The 5,000-nt window shown below is 39.2% G+C and overlaps 2 pseudogenes; one reads left to right on the forward strand and one right to left on the reverse strand.

Annotated features, from left to right (window-relative positions):
* The window catches only part of LOC117497682, a 49,466-nt pseudogene that overhangs the window by 27,757 nt on the left and 16,709 nt on the right, over positions 1-5,000 (reverse strand).
* LOC117497681 overlaps positions 1-5,000 on the forward strand; it is a 139,573-nt pseudogene that overhangs the window by 16,886 nt on the left and 117,687 nt on the right.

Consider the following 5,000-nt stretch of genomic DNA (forward strand, 5'->3'; position numbering starts at 1 on the left):
GCTCCATCTGTATCGATGAACCTCATACAGCGTGTAATCATGGCCTGCCCTTACAACAAATGTTACTTGTGCTATTAGTACACTTCTTACAAACTTTAAAAAGTATGTTTTTAATTTGACTGTTTATGTACTTACTCATGCAATAAGAGCAATCTATAAACTAGATTAGATATGTCTTTACTCAGACAATTATTGAAATATTGGAATATATTCATGCCACATTTAAACATTTCCATCAACCTAGTGTAAAAAAGGGGATACAGAGAGAAACAAATGTAGGATATAAGTACAACTTATAAAAATGCATAAAGAAGGTAATTTGTTATGGGGCTTAAGTAACATTCTGAAAACTGCTATACAAACCTTGGATTCTGTGTGCATTCCAGGACTGCACCATCCGGGCAAGTCCAATTTTGGCTACCTGACAGGTAAGAGTGGACACACAATATCGTGTGATGTTGTCTTCAAGGTTTAGTTCCTCCTGGTCAACAAGGTGGTTGAGTGCGCCTTTCAGAGGGTAGTTTACCCTGTTGTTTACCTCTGGCCACATCCTTTCTATAATATGATTCTGTAATTTCAAGTAAACAAAAATGAGAAGAGTCAAATGTAGAGAGCACATTGTTAATTTCCCAATTTCTTTCCCAATTTCCGGCTTTGTATTTTATCCATTTCCTGTATCCAGTTCAAAAGTACTGTGTATCTCTCCTATGTCATAGGAAAAAGCTAGCAGTCCCCTAGAGAGGTCTATTGACAGCTTTATCAGCTAGCAGTTGAAGGGTACAGCTCAAGCATAGGGCACACTAGCCAATCAGAAGCAAGGAGGCGCTGGAGACACATCCACTTATGGAAACGAAACATTGAGTGGTATACTTGTTTTAACAGTAAGAACAGACAAATAAAAAAACGACTGAATTTCCGTTTTTTTGTTTTGGGGCAAAATTGAAAAACAAAAAAACGACCCGTTTCTGCTCTTTTTTTAGTTTCAATTTGAACTAAAAAACAAACGGTTAAAACGTACCTTCGTCGAAAATGTCCTAATTTTTAAATGTTGATTTTTAGAAAAATTTCAGAATTTTGAGATTTCCAGAAAAAAAGTCAGAAAAAGTCAGCATTTTAAAAAAAAGTCAGAATTTTGAGATTTTCTGAAAATAGTTGGAATTTAGAACATTTCAGAAAAAAATCTGAATTATTGGAAAAAGTCCTAATTTTGAGATTTCCAAGAAAAATTTCAGAATTTTGAGATTTCCAAGAAAAAGTTAGAATTTTCACAGAAAAGTCTGAGATTCTGAGAATTCTGAGATTTTGGGCCAAAAATCTGAATTCTGATTTTTTGAGAAAAAAATTCGGCATTTGGAGGAAAAAGTCAGAATTGAGAAAAAAGTCAGAATTCTGAAAAGTTGATAAAGAGTCAGAATTCTGAAATGTTGATAAAGAGTCAGAATTCTAATGCTGCGTTCACACCGGACGCGATGCAATGTTTGGGGGCGGCGCGATTACATGTAAAGTCAATGCAGACGCGGACAGACGCGAATTCGCTCTGGCGGCAAGCATGAAGCGGTGGACGCGAATTCCGCAGCGCGATTTAGGCGATTGAAGGGGGCCGCGACAAACTTTTTAATGCTATTTCATTTCTATTTCAGAAATATTTTGGACTGTTTATTTCTGCAACGCAAACATTTCCCAAATTGGGATTCATTTCATTTCATTTCAAACCTTTATTTAACCAGATTGGTCCCATTAGCCGCGTTCACACCGGAGTACTTTTCACCGTACTTTTCGCGTTTAGTTCCGTTAGTACCCCTTATGTCGTGTTCACACCAAAAAGAGCACTTAATCTCGGGAACTTTTACCCCCTTTTTTAGTGCCCGCTGAGAGATCGTACTTTTCTGGGGGAAAAACGTGCCCCAGTTCTGGTTGGCTGGGCGAATTGCAAACCACGCCTCGTACAACTCTGAAATGTTTTGTAGAGCCGCCATTGTATTATCCTCGCATTAGCATTATTAGCATTAGCATTCACCCAGCGCACAAACGCAGAGAGACTAACTTATGGCAACACAAAACAAAACATGGGAGCGGTGGAGTGATGAGGATGAGGGGTCGGCATTCTGGCGATTTACTCGGAAGGCTTCAGTAGAAGCTGCTGGGAGTCCCAGCAGCTTCTACTGAAGCCTTCCCCAACTCCGGGGACTTCCGGCCGGGGACTCCGGGTGGCAGTATACGCCGTGAAGTTGTTTGCTGCCTGCCAGTAAACTCAAAGCAGAAGAAGACGAAGTGACGTCAGCGGCTCATTTGCGTAATCTTCCCTCAGGGAAAAGTACTCCGGTGTGAACGCGATCTGTACTAAATGCCCTGGGGTCATAAGTGCCGGGGCTCTGAGTGCCGGCACTAAATACGGCAAAGTACTTGGTGTGAACGCGGCTATTGAGTGGTATACTTGTTTTAACAGTAAGAACAGAAAAACGAAAAAACGAGCTGAATTTCCGTTTTGGGGCAAAATTGAAAAAAACAAAAACGACCCGTTTCTGCTCTTTTTTTAGTTTCAATTTGAACTAAAAAACAAACGGTTAAAAAGGACCTTCGTCTATCAAGATTGATGCAAAACAAGTTAAATTTGACCTTTGTAGAGAGATTTAGCCAAAAAACCCCACTTCTGGGGTCATTTGGGTGGATTTGACATATCTCTGGCCCCCCTTGCTCGATTTTGATGAATGAAATCTCTTTATAACCGCTAGAGCCAATGGAATCGAGGGAAAGTTATATACACACCAAAACGTTAACAAATAAGGAGTGAGAGTGACGCGTTACCAAAACCGGAAGCTGCATACACTCTGGTGGCTACCATTAGCAGCTAACTTTTCCGCTCCGATTTTTACATAAAAATGGAATTATGGATTATAAATAATTTTTTCAAAGGCACAGGTACATTATCAACCTATGGATCAACAGTTGTAGCATTTTTTTTTTTCGTTTTAATGCCATTGAACCATAGACTGTATATGGTCCCAACGAGCACTGGAGCACCGGGTCCATCAGGCGGGGGGACCGAAGTGATCCAGGCAAAGTTAAGGGGAAAAAATGCCCCAAAAAGCTTTGAAAATCACTTTTTAGAAAGAAAAACGTTCCTTGATATGACATTGTTTAATCATAAATGGGTGTTCTATGTATTTGTTTGTTCATTTATCTGTTTATTTATTTGTTGTTTTATGTATTAGTTTTGTTTGTTTGTTTTTCAATAACAAATGTATTTCTTTAAGAAAAAAAAAATATGGTAATAATGTAGTTTTTGGGAGAAGGGATTAAATAAGTGTAAACTTCTTCCCACCCCTTTTCGGATGTGTAATTAGATCTGTTTAATGTTTATATCATTTAGCATCAGTAACAATTTGTATATCAATTTGACACTGCTTAATTTTGTATGATGTTGAATTTTTGTATTATTGTTTTACACATTCGAAATAAATCAAATTAAACCAAATAATAAAGCTCCAATGTATTTTTATTATATATATTCTGCATTATAAAACTGTATAGCGTGTATACATGTGTGCAGTGGCGACTGGTCATTAGGGGCAGGTGGGGCACAGCCCCACCTAGTGTCAGCAGAAAGTATTACAAATAATGATTACAAAAATGCAAAAAAAAAAAAAATATATATATAAAATATATTTTAAGATCATGTTTAATCATCTGATTCGTCTGTACATTGCTGTTTTAGTCTGTGTTCTTCTAATTAGTGTGTCTACAGTCACAGTGTGTGCCTATTGAGCTGTTTAGAGCCATGTGGGACAAAACCTGATCAAGCCCCTTCCTCTCGCTGTGAAGTGAACGGTGACTGTAAAAACTTCACTGCGCATGCTCAGAGTATTTTTCTATGTAATGTATGTGGCAAAAAAATAATGACCAGAGGGGCACGGAGCTACCATCCCCACCATACGACCATAGTCCGGCAGTGGCTCAGTCAGTAGGGGCTTGGACTGGGAGCTGTAGGGTCGCCGGTTCAAAGTCCCCGACCAGACCTAAAAATGGATTGTGGACTGCTACTTGGAGAGGTCCCAGTTCACCTCCTGCCCTGCCGTGGTGCCCTTGAGCAAGGCACCGGACACCCCCCTTCCCCCCCTCACTCCCATTGCTCCCCGGGCGCTGAACAATAGCTGCCCACTGCTCCTAGTACTAGACTCCTGGTACTAGGATGGGTTAAATGCAGAGGCCAAATTTCACTGTGTGTGCTGTGTGCTCTGCATGTGTGACCATTAAAGAGGGTTTCATCCCTCCCAATTCTATTCTATTCATACGTCATCTCAAATCATTCAGAGCTGATTGGCTGTAAGTACGTGTGCCGCGAAAAGTGTGGTGCTTGAAGAGGAGACGAGAGAGCTGCAGTGGCGCGTCCTAAAACCAGGAAGTAAGCACAAAAAAGCAATGAGGTTTCTCCATAGGATTTTAGAAAATAGCTCGAAATAAGATCTGTGGGAAACGTACCTGTTAGATAAATGCACGTTTTGATCAGCCGGATAACATCCACATGTCTACCCTACTTTTATAATTTTTTTATCATAAATCTATGGATTAGATTTATGATAGACTTTTGAAACTACGAGAAGATAAGGAGGACTTTTACAAAAAAGTAATAGAAATGTTTGTCCAGAAGGATAGGCAAATGGACTTCATCTTCAAGTCAAGGTAAGACCGCAATTTTATTGAAAATGGGATCTTACTAAGAGAGAACAATTCAATATTTAAATGATAAAATGACATTTTTTGGGTATCCTTTTGTTGAACTGTCTGTTTAAAATTAATCGAAGCATCAGACAAAAAAAGCTTTTGAAAATAATATTATATTTTGGTTTAGGTCAAAATATAATATTTGTAAACCTGAAGAGTCAGTGCCAGTGCCTCACCAGCCATGAACCTCACTGCACGTCACTGCAGAAGCTTATATATAGACATCTAAGTTTTTTGTGCCCCACCACTTTTGTACATATAAAAACGCCACTGCATGT

This window comes from Trematomus bernacchii, unplaced genomic scaffold, assembly GCF_902827165.1.
Source record: "Trematomus bernacchii unplaced genomic scaffold, fTreBer1.1, whole genome shotgun sequence".
Lineage (NCBI taxonomy): Eukaryota > Metazoa > Chordata > Actinopteri > Perciformes > Nototheniidae > Trematomus > Trematomus bernacchii.